Source organism: Chelonoidis abingdonii, chromosome 1, assembly GCF_003597395.2.
Source record: "Chelonoidis abingdonii isolate Lonesome George chromosome 1, CheloAbing_2.0, whole genome shotgun sequence".
NCBI lineage: Eukaryota > Metazoa > Chordata > Testudines > Testudinidae > Chelonoidis > Chelonoidis abingdonii.
Window position 1 is genome coordinate 370581941 of NC_133769.1, and position 20334 is coordinate 370602274.

The following is a 20334-nucleotide window of genomic DNA, read 5'->3' on the forward strand; positions in this document are numbered from 1 at the left end:
CTTGTACTAATATGTGTGAACAAAGGACAAAGATACTGTGTGTTGCATTTTCCACAACCAGATGAGTCTTTTAGTACAATGAGAAACGATAAGAGCTAGAGAAGGTAATGTGTTACAGGGTATGGTGGGAGTGCGATATAGGAACACACACTGGAAGGCTGACTGGGTCCTATCTCAAGCCAAGGGCAAGCAACCAGTTAGGAGGAGTAAGGGGGTGGGGAGTTCGGGGCAGGCACAAGAAACACTAAATGCCAAAGAAAGGCCTGGCCTTGGCCAGAGCATGACCTCACTCCTTACCCCTCCCATGGGGTACAAAAGAGGTGGGATGAAGACCCCAAATTTATGACCCTCCAAAACGGACCATGACAGTAAGTTGTAAGGGGTGTGACTAGGGGTGTGCATTGCAGGTATATTTGGGTCTGCTAAGAAGGAGGAGATGGGAAATGGGAATGGGGACACAGGCAAGGCTCTGGGGCATCAGAGCTGGGAATGGAACGATGGAGAATACACTCTGCCGGTATGCAGAGCTATTCCTATGCTTGCTTGGAACTAACCCCAATAAATGGTTCATTGTCTGCACTTCAGACTTCTGGACTTTTGCTTTCTGTCTGCATGACGACCACCAGGGGAGGGGGTGAAGGTGAAGCCCGCTATCAGCAGTACATTCCTGTTATGGCAATTACAGTTACCACCTGTATTATTATCGGCAGTAGGCTGAGTGTTCTGAAATCCCGGGACTAGCATTATTGCTGTGTGTCCCACAGTGCTGTGTGTATGAGGAGTAAAACAGAAATTTGGATTAGTGACATTAAAATGAGGCCATAATATATAAATGTCTTAGGCCTGGGCTACACTAGCTGGAGAGGGGGTTCGAACTAAGATACACAACTTCAGCAACGCTATTCATGTAGCTGAAGTCAAAGTATCTTAGTTCGACTTACCTGGCCATCCTCACGGCGGGCAGTCAACTGCCGTTACACCCTCGTCAACTGCGCTTACTCCGCCTGCCAAGGTGGAGTACGGGCATCGATTAGCGGATCGATTTATCGCATCCAGATGAGACGTGATAAATCGGTCCCGATACATCGAACACTACCCACCGGGTAGTATAGACATACCCTTAGTTACTACAGAGTCCTGTTCATTCATGTTGTAGGTTACCCTCACTTCTGGTTGTTATCCTCTCGTAAACTTTACTGGGCAGGAAACAGGAATGGCTAGCTTCTCTTCTAGGCATTGTATACGTTACGTCTCCGTATGCTAGGCTGAAAAGCCTATAATTAAATATTTCTTCCCTATATTATGTTAGGTACTTTTATAGACTTTTATCAAGACACCACTTAACCATTAGGTTTTCTAATCTTTTAATAATTCTTGTGATTCTTCTCTCAAACCTCTTCAGTGTATCGACATCTATCTGTTACGGTGGGCACCAGAACTGTACACAGAATTCCAGCAGGAGTCAGACAGGTGCCAACTATAGAGGTAAAACAACTTCTCTACCTCTTCTGGATATTCCCCTAGTTATTATCATGGTATCTTATTAGCTGTTTTGGCCACATGATCACACTAAGAGCTCATATTCAGCTAATTATCCCTTCATGCCCCAACTATTGTTCAGAGGCACTGCTTCCCATGGCAGATTCACCCATTGTACAAGCATTGCCTACATTCTTTGTTCCTAGATGAAGATAGCTACATCGCTATATGAGAATACATATCCTTTGCTTCGATACAGTTTACCAACCAATCCAAATAATAGAATCCTAGAATCATTTTCGTTGGCCTCCACTGACTGTCTCCAATTTGTCCACATCCCTTCTGTAGTGGGGGGCCCAAAACTGGATGCAATACTCCAGGTGTGGCTTCACCAGTGCCGAATAGAGGGGAATAATGCTCCTACTAATGGATCCTAATATGCCATTGGCCTTCTTGGCAACAAGGGCACACTGCCGACTTATATCCAGCTTCTCATCCACTGAAATTACCAGGTCCTTTTCTGCAGAACTTCTGCTTAGCCAGTTAGTCCCCAGCCTGGAGCCGTGCATGGGATTCTTCCGTCCTATGTGCAGGATTCTGCACTTGTCCTTGTTGAACCTCATCAGATTTTTTTTGACCCAATCCTCCAATTTGTCTAGGTCACTCTGGACCCTATCCACTCTGGACCTTATCCTCCAGCGTATCTATCTCTCCCCGTCAACTTAGTGTCATCTGAGAACTTGCTGAGGGTGCAATCCATCCCATCATCCAGATCATTAATAAAGATGTTGAACAAAACCGGCCCCAGGACTGACCCCTGGGGCACTCCGCTTGATACCAACTGTCAACTAGACATCAAGCCATTGATCACTGCTCATTGAGCCCGATGATCTTGCCAGCTTTCTATCCACCTTATAGTCCATTCATCCAATCCATATGTTTTTAATTTGCTGGCAAGAATATTGTGGGAGGCCATATCAAAAGCTTTGCTAAAGTCAAAATATATCATGTCCACTGCTTTCCCCATATCCACAGAGCCAGTTATCTCATCATAGAAGGCAATTAGGTTAGTCATAGACTCATAGACTTTAAGGTCAGAAGGGACCATTATGATCATCTAGTCTGACCTCCTGCACAAAGCAGGCCACAGAATCTCACCCATCCACTTCTATAACAAACTCCTAACCTATGTCCGAGTTATTGAAGTCCTCAAATCGTGGTTTGAAGACCTCAAGCTGCAGAGAATCCTCCGGCAAGTGACCCGTGCCCCTGCATGACTTGCCCTTGGTGAATCCATGTTGACTGTTCCTGATCACCTTCCTCTCCTCCAAGTGCTTCAAAATTGTTTCCTTGAGGACCTGCTCCATGATTTTTCCAGGGACTGAGGTGAGGCTGACTGGTATGTAGTTCCCTGGGTTCTCTGTCTTCCCTTTTTTAAAGATGGGCACTTTATTTGCCTTTTTCCAATTATCCAGATGCAGGTTGCTCTGAATCAGTGACCTGTTCTCCTCATTAGTTACAATCCTCCAATTTTTGTGTTATCTGTAAACTTTATCAATATTCAGATATGAGAAGGGTAGGCAGCTGAGTTACTGACACATGTCTCTGCTTACATGTGTCAGTAACAACTGTAATGTATTCTTACGGGATCCCCAGGGTGCAACCTGGGATTGAGGGACCACTGTGCCCGCTTAACTCTCCAGCCTGGGTTGTCTCTCAGAGTGCTTTGCTAGTGTCATAAACAGATAGTTAAGAGTTAATGTCTCTTTTACCTGTAAAGTGTTAAGAATCTCAGTAAACCTGGCTGACATCTGACCAGAGGACCAATAGGGGAACAAGATACTTTCAAATCTCGGTGGAGGGAAGTCTTTGTTTGTGCTGTTTGTTTTGGGTGTTGTTCGCTCTCAAGGCTGAGAAAGACCAGACGTCCATCCAGGCTCTCCAAATCTTTCTGAAGCAGTCTTTCATGTTTCACAATTGAAAGTATAGCCAGGCAAGGCGGATTAGTCTTATGTTTGTTTTTTTCAACTTGTGAATGTTTTTCTTTTTTGCTGGAAGGAATTTTACCTCTGTTTGCTGTAACTTTGAATCTAAGGCTGGGGGGTGGTCTCTCTAGTCTATATGAATCTGAATACCCTGTAAAGCATTTTTCCATCCTGATTTTACAGAGATAATTTTCACTTTTTCTTTCTTTAATTAAAAGCTTTCTTTTTTAAGAATCTGATTGATTTTTTTCCTTGTTTTCAGAGCCAAGGGGATTGGAATCTGAACTCACTGGGGACTGGTGGGGGGAAAGGAGGGTGGGAATGGTTAATTTCTCCTTGTTTTAGGATCCCAGGAGTTTGGATCTTTGTTCATCCGGGAATTTGGTGAAGTCTCTCAAGGCTGCCCAGGGAGGGGAAAGTTTGGGGGAAATAGAAGTGTGCCAAACACTAAGTTTTGGCTGGTGGCAGCGTACCAGATCTAAGCTAGTAATTAAGCTTAAAAGGGTCCTTGCAGGTCCCCACGATCTGTACCCTAAAGTTCAGAGTGAGGGGAAAACCCTTGACAGTTAGTGACAAGCAGCAACCCCTCCAGGCCCTGTTATCACTCAACACAACCTCATGTGGAGCCCCATACACAGCTAGATTACATGAATGTTCTTCAGAGCCGCTCATGAATCACACCGGGAAGGGCACGAGCGAAATCCCCCCAACTCCCTGCACAGTACCTTGGGAATATATCATCTTGTCCTGCTCAAGACGACCAGTGTAAATGTATTATTTTTTTCACCACATCATCACTGGAAAGTGGATATGTACCAGCCTTTATAAACCTGAGCAGGTTTACCAAACACTTCAGGCAAACTCACTGGTAAAGATAAACAGTAAAACATGTTTATTGACTGCAAAAGATAGAGTTTAGATTATTATAAGTCAGAGTTCGTTACCAAAACAAAATCAAATATAAGCACACAGTCTAAACTCTCAAACTTATGAGACTGGGCAACACCAACATTAAGCTGTTTTTCTCAGCCCACTGGATATTCCAGTTCATAATACACAAGTTTCACCCTTGAAACCTCCGCCAGATGCTTCTCTTGGATTCTTCAGTCTCCTGAGTGTCTTTGTTGCTTGCAGAATAGATTGCGGGGGAGTGGATTGGGGTTAGGAGAAAAAGTCAAGCATGGCCTACTGTGTTTTGTTTTATAGCCTTACTTCACGGGTTTGGAGAACGCAAATCCAGGCATGTCTGGTGGGCATTGACCCACGCAAGATAGAGCAATTGCCCTGATGTGGCCTTCTGCGAGTTTGTCATTGCATTGTAGCTCCCTTGCTAGACAATGACTGTTGATGTTTATTCAACACCCTCCTGGGAGTTGGTTAATTTTCCTTGCTGTGGTTTCTGGGGAACATAAGAACATAGGAATGGTCCTACTGGGTCAGACCAAATGTCAATCTAGCTCAGTATCCTGGCTTCTGACAGTGGCCTATGCCAGGTGTCCCAGAGGGAATTAACAGGTAATCATCAAGTGATCCATCCCCTTTCGCTCATTCTCAGCTTCTGGCAAACAGAGGTTAGGGACACCATTCCTGCCTGTCCTGGCTAGTTACCATTGATGGACCTGTCCTGCATGAATGTATCTAGTTCTGTTTTGAACCCTGTTATGGTCTTGGACTTCACAACATCTTCTGGCAAGGAGTTCCACCAGGTTAACTGTGCATTGTGTGAAGAAAAACCTCCTTTTATTTGTTTTAAACCTGCTGCCCATTAATTTCATTTGGTGGCCCCTCATTCTTGTGTTATGAGAAGTAGTCAACAACATGTCCTTATCTACTTTCTCTACACCAGTCATGTTTTTACAGACCTCAAACATATCTCCACTTAGCCGTCTCTTTTCCAAGCTGAAAAGTCCCAGTTTTTTTAATCTCTCCTCAGACAGAAACCATTCATACCCCTGATCATTTCTGTTGCCCTTTTCTGAACCTTTTCCAATTCCAATATCTCTTTTTTTTAGATGGGGAAACCACAGCGGCACACAGTAGTCAAGATGTGGGCATACCATAGATTTATATAGAGGCAACATAATATTTTCTGTCTTATTATCTAACCCATTCTTAATGATTTCCTGCATTCGGTTTGCTTTTTTGACTGCCGCTGCATATTGAGTGGATGTTTTCAGAGAACTATCCACAATGACTACAAGATCTCTTCCTTGAGTGGTAACAGCTAATTTAGACCCCATCATTTTATAAGTATAGTTGGGATTCTGCTTTCCTATGTGCATTACTCTGCATTTTATCAACATTAAATTTCATCTTCCATTTTGTTACCAGGTCACCCAGTTTTGAGAGATCCTTTTGTAGCTCTTTGCAGTCTGCCTAGGTCTTAACTCTCTTTAGCAATTTTGTAACATCTGCAAATTTTGCCACCTCATAGTTTGCCACTTTTTCCAGATCATTTATGAATATGTTACATAGGACTGGTCACAGAACAGACCCCTGTGGGACACCCACTATTTACCTCTCTCCATTCTGAAAACTGACCATTTATTCCCACCCTTTGTTTCCTATCTTTTAACCAGTTACTAATCCATGAGAGCACCTCCCTCTTATCCCATGACAGCTTACTTTGCTTAAGAGGCTTTGGGGAGGGACCTTGTCAAAGGCTTTCTGAAAATCTAAGTACACTATATCCACTGGATCCCCTTTGTTCACCTGCTTGTTGACCCCCTCAAAGAATTCTAGTAGATTGGTGAGGCATGATTTCCCTTTACTAAAACCATGTTGACTCTTCCCCAACAAATTATGTTCATCTTGTTGGGATTTTGTGGTTCCCAGTGAGTCTGATGCTGGGTAGAATCAAGGCACTTCGATTCAACGCGATGCGATTCAATGCAATTCGAATCAATTCAGTTCAACAAGGCTTTATTCAATATACACAAGGAAAACTCCTGGTACAAAAAATCAGGCAGAGTCCCTAACCAGCAAGGAGCCCCGCCCCTTGCTATTTTATAGCACATGGCACTTATATAACAAGTTCCATAATAACTTACATAACATGAACCTCTAACCAATCAGAGTTAACATTTCCATATATGGGTTTGTTTATCACATGGTCATAGTTCTCCATTCCACATGCTGAGCTCAACCCCCTCCCCCTGGCCTTCTCTAGAATGTTCCTAGGCTGATGAGCCACAGCCTGCTTCCCTGTGCATAAGCACCCTGCAAACCACATTTTATCCAAAATGAACACAAGCATACCCTTCAACCTATATGTCTGACAATATTGTTCTTTATTACTGTTTCTACTAGTTTCCCCGGTACTGCAGGCAGGCTTACAGGCCTGCTGATTCCCCAACAGGAGCTGCTGATTCCCCAACTTACAGCATGTTTTTGTAACACCCATACAACACAATCTCAAACTTCAATTGCACTAATGATATACATATTTAGCTAGAACAATGATTTCCACCAGGTCATGACCTTTTTCCTGATGGCTCGCATGACATGCTTTACATGCAATAGCACAATTATATTTAAATGAGGAATATGGTGCTTCCCTGAGGTATAGAGTGTCACACTTATGTCTCAGACAAAGCTGGGTGCCGGCAAGAAAGTCTCTCATGAATAGAAACAAGGGAAGTAACAGAGTTGCAGGACCATAGACCTAAATACCAAGACTGTTGTGCCCTTCATACCCACTCTGTTGAGCACAAAGTCATAGCCCAGCATGACAGCATCTCTTTCCATGGGGAAAATTTGGCTTCTTTCCAACATAGGAATTGAATCATATATCAGACGTATGGTCCAACTTGTCCACTGTCCTCTCTCTGACAGTGACAGCCCCACTGTTACAGAAGAAAGTGTAAAAAATCCAGCAGCAGGTGGATGAGGGATGATCTGACCCTACTGAAGGTGTCACGCCTAATACCTAACAGCTAAAGACTGGCTTGTGCTCTGAAACACGTGGGTGTATAGGCTTTCAAAAATATTTATTTAGCAGTATCTTTTGTAACTGGTAGTCTCACTAGCCATGTAAATGTCCACACACTTTCTGATTCTTACTTATCTCATGGCCTCAACTACTTCTTGTGGCAATGAGTTCCGCAGTCTAATTAGGCACTGAGTGCAGAAAGCATTCTTTTTTATCAGTTCTGAATTTGTCACATTTCATTGTAATTGAGTGTCCTCTTTGACTTTGTATTATGAGACAGGGAGAACACATTCTTGATCCACTCTCTACCAGTCATTATTTTATAGACTTTTCTCATATCCGCTCTTATTCATCTCCCTTCAAAGGTAACAATCCCAGTCTTTTCAACCTCTCTCCATATGAGAATTTCCCTGGGCACTTGATCATTCTCGTTGCTCTTCTCTCAACTCCTCTAGTTCTGCAATATCCTGTGTGAGAAGGGTGCCCAGTACTACACAGAGGAGTCTAGAGCTTTTTTCCTCCAATGGGTATACACGCTGTATTTATTGAAGTCCAACTTCATCTACCATCACGCTGCCTATTCACCTGGCTTGGTTAGCTCCCTCTGAGGGCTTCTCTGGACTTCATTTTGACCTAAAACTTGTAGTGCCATCTGAAATGTTGCCACCTCACTGCTCACCCCCCTTTCTAGATTGTTACTCTTCTATTTGATATAAAGTCTATAACCCCCCTTATGACAGTTTGGACCCCCCCTTCTGGGATGCAAGCTGGTATACTGGGGTTTCACTGAGCCCCTCCTGCTCTGCCAGCCTGAATTCTCTTCCCCTGTTTTGCTGAATTAGGATCTCTGGCCGCTTGCAACAAACACACAGACTTAGGGCCACACCAGTTGCAGACAGAGACTGAAGTCAGCTCTGTGTTAGAGGATTCACCCAGCACTCACACGCCCACCCCTTTGGGGTAATAAACCAAATTGATACTGTCCTGCCTTGTGTAGAAAGATCTGCACAGCGCAAACTCATAAAAGTTCACCTCAGTGTGAAGAGAGATATGTCCCTCTGATAGAAATTGCACAAATTGGGGTTAATAATGCACAAAACACATGCATTAACTTTAAAGGGCAGTTTTAAGTGATTATAAGGGATAACAAACAGAACAAAGCAGATTACCTTAGTAAAGAAACAAGAACCACAAACTGAGCTTAACACTCTAGATAGGTAGGACATGCATTAGCTAATACTCATCCTGAGTGATAAACAGGCTGGCAGAGTCTTAAGGCACAAATTGCCTTGGCTTTCACGGGTTTTAATACACAGGCTAAAAAGTCTTGTAGCCTGGGACCATCACTTCCCACAGTTCAGGATTGTTCTTTGGGCGTTTTCAGGTGCGGTGCTGTAAGGAGAGTGAGGCCTTTCAATCATGTCATTTTCTCCCATTTATATTTTCTCCCTACTTGCTGAAAAGTTCTTTTGTTGTGACCTGGGTCAAACAGTTCCCTTGTGCAGTGCTATCTGTCAGAGGTTTCTACTATACACAGTTCCTGGGGTAATACTTGTGCTTGTATACATTTCTTCAATAAGCCGTTAAGAGTGTTTGGCCGTTTTACTGTCGTACCTGAAAGGCTGTCTGTGGGGGTTTCCAACCTCAGGACACATTTCAGCAACACATACATAGCCAAACTTCATAACTTCACATATAATGATGGTACATATAATCCAATTAGATATTACTCTCCAGCAGATCAAGACTTTTAGAATGACACCTCACAAGGCATATTTTGAATAAGTCTTATCTTAATTACATGACAGTGGTGTATATTGGGGTGTTTCACATCATCTCTCTGTTTTTCTCCCTTCACAGACACCTTGAGCATTTCTGAACCTGAACAACGCATCAGCCACCTCATAGCAGTTTTCAGCCTCACCCCTTCTGACCCTTCAACATTCATCCTAATGGGAATCCCTGACCTGAACCTGCCCACATCTGGATTTCCATCCCATTCTCTACATCCTACATTATCAGTCTGTTGGGAAATTTCATGGTTCTGTTTGTTGTAGGCAAAGAAGAGACCCTGCACAAGTCGATGTACCTGCTTCTCTGCGTGCTGGCGCTCACAGACATCAGCATGTCTACCTCTGTCATTCCAAAGGCACTGTGTATATTTTGGTTCAATTTGACCAGCATTACTGTGGGTGGTTGCCTCACCCAGATGTTCTTCCTTTACGTGGTGCTATGATGAACTCAGCCATCCTCGTGACAATGGCCTTGGACCGCTACGTCGCCATATGTGACCCTCTGAGATACGCCACCATCCTCACCAACACACAGATAGCTCAGCTAGGGTTTGTGGGTTTGTTGAGAGCTGTTCTCGTCATTCTGCCCCTTCCTCTTCTCCTGAGCAGGCTGCCATTCTGTGGCAACCACTTTATCCCCCACACGTACTGTGAGCACATAGCTGTAGCAAAGATATCATGCGGCGACATCGCAGTTAACAGGATATACGCCTTGGTGATAACGTTTCTAGTCCTCGCATTAGACCTGACGCTCATTGCTCTCTCCTATGATCTGATCATCAGGACTGTGCTAAGAATGTCCTCCAGGAAAGCCCACCAAAAAGCCCTCAACGCCTGCACAGCCCACATCTGTGTGATGTTGACATCTTATACGCCCTTCCTCTTCTCTCATCTGACTCACCGGTTCGATCAGGGCATCATTCCCCATGTTCACATCATCTTGGCCAACCTCTATTTCCTCATATCCCCCATGCTCAACCCTATCATTTATGGGGTCAAATCCAAAGGGCTTTGTGACAAAGTGGGTAAATACATCTGCAGAATGTGATTGCCAGGGGGCACTGACTTTAAACCTCTTTGACAACAGGGGGAAAGGATATCTCTTCATTAATCAAGGGTGCTCTGTCCCCATTTGGCTGAGCCTAACATTGTGGAAGTTCAGAACCTGGGAACTTCCTTGCACATAAAGTCTTATTCCTCAATCCCCAAGTACTCCTCTCCCTGTTGCTGAGCTCCTGCTCTCTGACCATCACCTGACTTCTTTAAGCATCATCTGTCTGCCCTCAGCCCCACAAATCCTGTCAATAAGCTTTTCAGTGACTTCCAAACCACCAAAATATCTCACAGCTTTGTGATGCAAGGTGGCTGTCCATTAATCCCTGTGTGGACAGGGTTCTGGATCCGTTTGGATGAACGGAAGCTATGCTTTCACATAACCAAAGACAAAGAAAGAAACTACAATGCTGAACTGCTTTATTGTATGTGCAATGATTCAGTGAACAAAATGTACCTGATTTTTACACCAACAAAAAAAATGATTGCACTGGTCACTGCTGATAGACGACCAGCAGCAGAAGAATTCTACTTCAGATGAAGACGGCAAGGATTAAATGTTGCCTTTTAGAAACTAACAGTAACAAACTAAATCAACAGAAAATATAGACATTGAGTACTATGACTGAATGCATTAGAAATAAAAATAATGCCAAAAGTAGCCCAAAAAGTATTTAGTGCAAAATATATATATATTTTTATATTATTTAACAGTGTCATTCTTCATTTTTTGTTTGAAACATCTGCTGAGCATCAACTGGAATACAAGAACTATTATTGGGGCTGTCAAGGTGTCACCCCCACTCTGAACTTTAGGGTACAGACATGGGTACCTGCATGAAATAACCCCTAAGCTTATTTATCAGCTTAGATCTAGTAGCTGCCACCACCAAATAGTTTAAACAAACATTTATGGGAGAGTCATTTGAAACTCTGTCTTCCCCGCAATTTTTTCCCCAGTCTTTATGTCCCTTTTCCTAGCAGGATTGAGACTGATTCACCTCCCACCAATTCCTGGTGAGCCCAGATTCAAAAAACTCCTTGGATGTTAAAACAAGGAAAAATCAATCAGATTCTTAAAAGAAGACTTTCAATTAAAGAAAAGGGTGAAAGGAAAACCTATGTGAGATTAGCATGCAAGCTACTCTCACAGACAACAGATTCAAAACACAGAGGATGTCCCTCCAGTCAAAACCTTAGTTACACAAAGAAACCCAATTTGATTAGATGACTGATTCCTGGATCCTTCACTCTGGCAGAAACTTCTCTGAACCGACAAAGACTGATTTCCCTCCTCCCTCTTTGAAAACATCTTGTCTCCCCATTGGTTCCTCTGGTCAGGTGTCAGCTAGGCTAGGTGAACTTCTTAACCCTTTACAGGTAAAAGAGGAATTAACCCTTAACTGTCTGTTTATGATAGAGGCTTTGAATGTGAATTTGATTTTCATCTGGCTTTGTGGCTAATGTGAACTCTTGCTGGGGCTTATTGCATTTTTGTAATCAAATCTGTACTAGGTATCTAACAAAAGTTTTCATCTGATACTTGATGTAGTATTAAGTGACATTCGTCTATTAACGCAGTAGAAACCTGGCAATCACAAGCCCAGACCTGGGCTGGAGGTACAGCAGGAGCACTGAGGCAGAGCTGGGAGCCTGAAGAGGACCAGAGTAAGGAGCTGGGGCAGCGCAGACCTGCTGCACCTATGGATAACTAGGGCTGAGCCAGAGCAGGGAACTGCAAGGCCAGAGCCAGGATAGTGGGTGCCGGATATGCCACAAGTAAAATGGCTGCTGAGCATGATAAGTTGCTGGGGAGAGCAAGGTGGGGCCATGGCCAAAGGGCCCAGCACAGGCAGATATTGCTAGACAGGAGGGCTTTGAAGGCTGGACTCAGAGTAGGGGATGTGAACCTAATGTGGGGGGGGGTCATGCTGGGGGGAAGGGTCCTGCCACCTAGAGCCTGAGGGAGTGTGGACGCTGTCAGAGCAGGTATCATCACAGAGCATCCAGAGCTGGGAGGGAGGCCTGTTACGTGTGAGAAATAGATCAGTATTTTTTCTTACATCCCAGAGATGGATGTTTTTTGGTGTTTCCTATGCCCATAGAGTGGGTTTCCTTTTTTCTCATACATTTTTTTTTGTTCATTATTTTTCTTACAGTTGCTGTTTAATAAATTGTATGTGGTTTGAACGAAATGCAGTGATCATTGAGTCAGGGACGTGCTGGTGCTGAGAGAGTGCCCCACAGTGGGGACACCATAGCCCCTGTCCAAAGTGATCACAACGAGACTGGGGGTCAAACACAGGTCTGGTGTTTGACGTGGGCAGTTCTGGCTCAGGCCAACGTATTGAAGGTGATCTGGTTTGATACCTATCACAAGATCTGACCTTCTGACCAAGAGCCAGCTGGGCTTGCGGAGTGTCATAAATAGATAGCTAAGGGTTAATGTCTCTTTTACCTGTAAAGGGTTAACAAGGGGAACCAAACACCTGACCAGAGGACCAATCAGGAAACCGGATTTTTCAAAGTGAGGGAGGGAACTTCTGGGGGGTGTTTGTTTTTGTTCTGTCTGTTTCTTTTCTCTCGGCTATGAGAGAAGAGGTTTTCTTTCTATCTCCAAGCTTCTTTCTACCCTTCTGTTACGAAGGTGTGAATACAAAAGGAAAAGCAATAGGTTTATATTGTATTTTGTATTTACATGTGTGTATCTTGCTGGAATGTTTAAATTAGATATAAAAAAAAAAAAAAAAAAAGAAGAGAGATTTCTTTAAGACCTTTGGTTGAGTTTTCCTCTTGGAGGGAAGGGGATTCTCTTTGTGTTAAGAGCTTTACGGGAGAAAAGCTTGGCAGCACCAGGGAGTTGTGGGGGGGGAAAGAGAGATAGGAATTACTTCTGTTTCCCGAGTGCTTGAAGGTTTGGTTCTCTTGAAAGGAAAAGAAAAGGGGACAGGCTTTTCTTGGTATTGTGATTTTAAAGAGAAATGCATCAGCCTTCTCGCCAAGTTAGCCCAGAAGAGCAGTCTGGGTGGGAGAGGGGAGGGAAGGGAAGTGGAGTATTTCCTTACCGGTGGGAGACTCAAGAAGCTTCTGGGTCTGGGGTCACCAGGGAAAGTTTTGGGGAGACTTGGTGAGAGTTTATCAGGAGCTCAGAATCCTGATTGGTGGCAGCGAGATATCAGATCCAAGCTGGTAATAAGCTTGGGGGAGTTTCATGTTAAGCACCCAGATTTTGGACGCTAAGGTCTAGATCTGGGGGACAGAGGCAGGCAACCAGCCAGCCAGGTGAGAGACACGCAGCTCTGGAGAGGGTGGACCCAAGCTGGAGTTTCACCAGCCAGACACTCAGTCAGGTAACTCCTCCAGTCAGAGCAGGGACACGGGGCCACCTGCACTAGAAGCCATGTCTGGTGTGGGGCTGGGCTGGAAGAGGCTTCCTATCTGATCCATTGGATGGGCAGCTGAGGGTGGTGCAGGGCAAGAGGAGGTGGAGTGCACATGCCAGCACATCTAAGTGTCCACACTTGCTCAGGAAAGGGCTTGCTCTTCCCCCACCACTGCCGGCAGATAGGGGAGTGCACACCTCGCTCCATACAAAAGGGAGCTCCACACTAACTCAGGGCACTGGCGCCTGCTCCCATCCCTCCCCTGCAGACCAATGACCTGGGAGTAGGGTTGGAATCTGGGGGGAGCATGGGCTGTTATAACAGCGGTAAGGGATAGACAAGACAGAAGTGGGGTGGGGTGGGGTGGGGGATAAAATCAGTATCTTAGATGTCTGTATACCAATATGAGAAGTACACCTCTACCTTGATATAAAGCTATCCTTGGGAACCAAAAAATATTACCGTGTTATAGGTGAAACTGTGTCATATTGAACTTGCTTTGATTCACTGGAATGCACAGCTCCCCCTCCCTCCCCAGACTGCTGCTTTACCGCATTATATCCAAATTTGTGTTGCATCAGGTGGCGTTATATCGAGGTAGTGGTGCATGTGGAATAAGCAGGAAGAACCAGAAATGCTAGTAAATAAACACACCTATGACATTGTTGACATTACAGAGACTTGGTGGAATAACACACTTGACTGGAATATTGACATAGAAGGGTACTGCTTGCTCAGGAAGGACAGGCAGGGGGAAAGGGAGGAGGTACTGCTTTCTGTATTAAAAAGATATACACTTGGACTGAGGTTGAGATAGAAATAAGGGACAGATTTGTTGAAAGTCTCTCAGTCAATTGGTAAGGATAATGGGGGCAAAAAATAAGGGTGATGTCATGGTAGGGATCTACTGCAGACCACCTAACCAGGAAGAAAAGGCGAATGAGGCTTTTTTTAAACAAGTAACAAAATCATCCAAAGCACAGGACTTGGTGGTGATGGCAGACTTCAACTATTCAGACATCTGCTGGGAAAACAACACAGCAGGACATGGATTATCCAACCAGTTTTTTGAGTGTATTAGAGACAATTTTTTATTTCACAAGGTGGAGAAAGCTGCTAGGGGAGAGGCTGTTCTGATGACAGAACAAAAAGCAATGGTCTCAAGTTGGATATTAGGAAACACTATTTCACTAGGAGGGCGGTGAAGCACTGGAGTGGGTTACCTAGGGAGGTTGTGGAATCTCCTTCCGTAGAGGCTTTTAAGATGTGGCTTGATAAAACCCTGGCTGGGATGATTAGTTGGTGTAGATCCTGCTTTGAGAAGGGCATTGAACTAGATGACCTCTTGAGGTCTCTTCCAACCTTAATATTCTATGAGTCTATGTTCTAGAATTGATTTTGACAAATAGTGAGGAATTGGTTCAGAATTTGAAAGTGGAAGGCAGCTTGGGAGAAAGTGATTATGAAATGATAGAATTCATGATTCTAGGGAATTGTTGGAGGAAGAGCAGCAAAATAAAGACAATGAATGTCAAGGAGGCAGACTTTCGCAAACTCTGGGAGTTGGTAGGTAAGATCCCATAGGAAAAAAGTCTTCAATGATCTAAAAATCCAAAAAGAGTCCTTCAAAAAGTAGAAACTAGGTCAGATTACAAGGGATGAATATAAACCAACAGCACCTGTGTAATAGTCACTGTGGTACCCTGGATTGGGACGGCTACTAAGGTAGTCCCAATGAGCCCTATGGGAATAAAGAGACAGGGAGGAGCTCACTGGGAGCCACTAGGAGTAGATGGGCAGGATGGAATGGTGTAAAATGGACAATAATTCAGTTAATACAGATATCACTGTATTCATCTTTCTCTGAAATGTCTAGCAAATCACCTGTCAATGATGGAAAACAGGAAATTGCCTTATGTTAATCTGTGTAGCTAATTACCGGTGATGCTTAGCTAATAGGTCTGCTTCAAAGTCTCCATGATTGCCTATTGTTCACCTATGGACTCCGAGCTGGCAAGAGGCCTGGAACTGTATAAAAGACACTTGGGACCTGATCATTTTTATCTCAGATCTGCTTGATGCTTCATGCAGGGGAAGCTTAAGTCTTAACACTGAGATCTCCAGTCCTTTCTGGATCGCCCTGAATATGAACATTGGACTATAACCTATGGACTAATTCTGAAAGAACTCTTCGCAGCTACCAAGCTCACCATCTCTACTATGAATCTGATCTCAGAACAGTCCTCATGTCTGTATATATACTGATCTTTTAACCAATACTCCTTCTCTCTTTTCTTTTTTAATAAATTTTAGTTTAGTTAATAAGAATTGGCTGAAAGCATGGCAAAGTCAGGCCGGATGGCTGCAGGAGGGTCTGGGAAAACAGGTATATTAGCCCTAGAATACTCAAGGCCCTTTTTCCTACATGCGGGGAAGGGGTTACTTCAGATCAATTACGGACATCTGAGTCCAATTAAGGGCTGCCTGAATCCTGTTAAAAGCTCCCTCCGGGTGAGAGAGAGAGTGAGGAGAGATTAAGTGCTGCAAGGCTGGAGGCAGAAGGGAGATAGACACACAAAACCCAGTGGCTGTTTAGCGGAAGGACTGACACTCTAGGACCAGTGACAGGACAACACCTTCCCCCGTCAGCAGAAATTTGTCAATTGCAGTAAAGAGGCAGAGCTGGGCTAGAGGCAGAGCTGCAGTGCTGAGGCAGAGTGTGGGGGCTGCATAGACCAGAGCCAAGAGCTGGGGCAGCGCAGACCAACTCCACCTAGGGGGAACAATACTAGGTTTACAATGGTTCCAGGACCACTCCAGTGCCAGGTTCACATTTGTAAGGTACCCATAATAGCTACTTGGAGGTCCAAAAAGGGTTATTCCAGCAATGGCCATAACCAAGGAATGCACTGCAAGGTGTACCGGGAGTTGTAGTTTGCACGTTCGTGCCTTCCACCAAGACCCTTGTAGCTGCACTGACAGCTACACTACTAACCCAGAATGCCCTGCACCATGCTGTGAGCTGCCCCAGTTGAAGTGGGTTGAAGGAAGCGAAATGGTTTAGGGAGAGGTTTCCCGGTGCTGAGGCGCTGATCCCACCACACCACCCTCCCCATGGGACACAGGGTAGGGGCTCCCGGTGTGGCCTTCCCGGCCCCGAGTCTCCCCTGCACTCCTGGGACGGCAGCACTGCTGTGATTCCCGGCATGCAGCCCCCAGCAATCGTGATGGCCGGCTGCGGGATCCTGGGCACTGTCTTGGCCCTGCAGCTTCGCTCTGGATGTGTGTCCCCTCGGCCGCCATCTAGCGTTGCATGGGGGAAGCTGGTTGTCTGCATCCCAAATGGCTTGGGAGTGGGGCATGGTGACAGTGGGGCTGGCCGCTGTCCCCCCTGCCAGTGGGAATGCTCAATTACTCCCCCCTGCCCACACTTCAAGAGGGGAAGGGGTACAGCGCAGTTTAGGGGAAAGGGGCAGTTGTGGGGCAAGGTGAAGTGGAATAGCTAGTGGTGACATGTGGGGAGATAGGAGAAGCGGGGTCTGAAGTTAGGGGTTGTCAGTGGGGGCAGAGAGAGAGAGGAGAGAGTCTGGGTTCAAGGTGGGGCTGGCTCTGTGTGTGGTGGCAGTAGAAGGGAGGGAGGTGACAGCCCTGGAGTGAAAGTGGGGGGTGGGCAATAGCTGGGTACTTGAGGAGAACACTTGTGTGAAGGTGGGGGTTAATTGTTGGCCGGGACAGAAGGAGGGACGAGGAGGGGAAGAGCCCTGGTGTGAAGATTGGGGTAGGGGCTTGAGGCTGGATTGTGGTAGAAAAGTGTATGTGTTTGCCTGTGTGTCTCAGTGGCTGTTTATCCCTGCAAAAAACAGGCACAAGCAATGTTCCTCTCCACACTCCAGGCCAGTAACTTTACTGTTTCACTTGAAGTTATGAGGGATGGTGAAGCAAAGGGAGAAATAAGCTAAAGAAACTAACTTTAAAAAAAAGTTTTTTAAATATGATTGTACCAAATTAGATACAATTAGCTTAGGTTTGAACAGAGACTGGGAATGGTTGGGCCATTACACTAATTGAATCTATTTCCCCATGTTAAGTATCCTCACGCCTGCTATGGGTCATCTCAATTATCATTTTAAAAGTTTTTTGTTTTTTTTCTGCTATGAACATAGTGAAGAAATTGTATCAGTAGCAGTGAAGCTTTTGGCAAGTCGTAAAAGTACCCTTGACAGAAACCAGGATTACTTTACTAAGATTTGTAATATTGTCAAGTTACTTTCTAAAGTTACCATTTTTAAGGCACAATGAAGGAAAGCAATCTAATTTGAAAGAGAATTCCCATTAATTTTGTGATTTCTTTTCAAAGTACTACAAAACTTTCAAGAAAATGTAGGCAAATTATTTTAATTTCACAAGCCCTGAATTTCAAAACAAAGTGCTGCAGATTTGGTCTGCAAAGAAATTGTACAGGCAGTGAAAAAGACCATTTTTTTTCTCCTGTAACTGTAGATGAGGCCAGGTCATTTAAGACAGAACAATTTACATATTATATCATATAAGCAGAAAACCTAGAGATTAAATAAAGTTTCCTGTGCTTCATCAATTGCTCATCTTCCTGAAATGCAAATGGAATTTATACTACCATAAAGACAGCTTTGGAGACAAGTGGATTGCAGAAGGTGCTGACAGTTGCTCAATCTTATGATGATGCTAATCTGTGATGTCAGGACACGTAGCTGGGATTCAGCTGTGAATGAAAGAAGACCATCCATTTGCAATGTATGTACATTGCATGGCACACAATCTCAACGTCATCCTCATGGAGTGCTGTAAAGTGTACCATCGTGCTGTGGGCTTTCAAACTAGACTTGAGAAATTGTATTCAGTCTTTGCGGAGCCAGCCAGTCAGATGTTTCTCAACATGCAGACAGCTTTGGATCTTAAGTATAACGAGATCATGTGTCTGTTGACCCAGGCTCTGAGTGTTCCAAGTTTTGGGTTTTTTTAAGTTGCTTTAATTTTTTTTATCAGATCCTCCCTGTATATTATCATTTTCTATCTTCTCCTCCTTATTAGGACATAGGGAATCTCCATTAGTAGATCCTCCCCTAAGGGCTGTCTGAACCACATGCTCCTCCACACCAGTCAGCTTTTCCCCGCCCTTCGTTTAAAAACTGTTCTACAACCTTTTCATTTTAACTGCCAGCAATCTGGTTCTGTTTTGGTTTGGGTGCCCATCTTTCCTGTATAGGCTCTCCCTCTCCCAAAAGCTTCCCCGCTTCCTAATAAATCTAAACCTCTCCTCCCTACGCCATCATCTTATCCAAACATTGAAACCCTGCAGTTCTGCCTGTCTAACTGGCCCTGTGCATGATACTGGAAGCATTTCAGAGAATGCTGCCTTGGAGGTTCCGGACTTCAATCTCTTACTTAGCAGCCTAAATTTGGCCTCCAGGATCTCTCTCCTACCCTTCCCCGTGTTGTTGGTACCTACATATACCAAGACCATCGGCTCCTCCCCAGCACTACATATAAGCCTATCTAATGTCTCAAGAGATCTACAACCTTTGCACGAGGAAGGCATATCACTGTGCGGTTTTCCTGATCATCGCAAACCCAGCTATCTATGTTTCTAATGATCAAATTACCCATTACTAACACCTGTCTCTTCCTAATAACTGGAGTTCCCTCCCTCAGAGAGGTATCCTCAGTGTGAGAGGTTACCACAACATCATCTGGGAGGAGGCTCCAACTATGGGATGTTTTTTCTCTGCTCCAATTGGATGTTCTCCTTCCCTTAGGCTTTCATCCTCAACAGCACAGAGGCTGTCAGACCAGGGGTGGGATCATTCTACTGTGTCCCAGAAAGTCTCAACTATGTACCCCTCTCTCTCCCTTAGCTCCTCCAGCTCAGCCACCCTGCTCTCCAAAGTCCATACATGGTCTCTGAGGGCCAGGAGCTCCTTGGACAAATGCACATATACGCCACCCACCCATAGGGAAGGTAACCATACATGCTGCATTGGGTGCAGTAAATTGGGTAGCTCCCACTCTGTTGCTGAACTTCTGCCTGCACTCTCTTTTTACTCCTGAAGCTTGTTCCCTTGTTGATGCTTTCTTTATATCAGGCGGTGTTTTGACCTTTAAGTGCAAAGAATGTTAGGTGTATCTAGCCCCGGCTCACACTCCCCCTGTAAACTCCCTCACCCAACTCCCGTTAGCAGCTCTTATTCACTCACAGGCCTTGCACAACACACATGGACTGAAACATAAAACAAATGCAACACTATTTTCTTCTGGGCAGCTGACAGATGTTGGATTTACAGTATCAAAACCTTCAACCATGATTCACCAAGCGGAGCTAAAACTTGCCTGCTACACTGCCTGCCACTCAGCGATTAGTTTAGTCAATTACCTTGGGAAACTTGTCAGATCAGCTTTCAAGAAAGATGTAGGTCTGAATCACTCTAAATGCATGGCCTTAATAAACAATGTTATTGCTCCCTGCATGGTCTCTGACCTTGTCAAAAATACTGGTGAGTCTCAGGTTTCAAAGTGGTAGCCATGATAGTCTGTATCAGCAAAAACAATGAGGAGTCCTTGTAGTTGCTGCTGAGTTTTTGCTTCAGGTTAGGGGGCTGTCTGTAAGCAAGGACTGGCCTGTCTCCCAAGGTCTGTGAGAATGAGGGATCATCCTTCAGGATAGGTTGGAGATCCTT

At 44.6% G+C, this 20334-nt stretch overlaps 1 pseudogene; it reads left to right on the top strand.

The window, feature by feature from the left end:
* Positions 1-362: 362 nt before the first annotated feature.
* On the top strand, positions 363-10236 carry LOC116829815 (olfactory receptor 52P1-like; annotated as a pseudogene).
* Positions 10237-20334: the final 10098 nt, after the last annotated feature.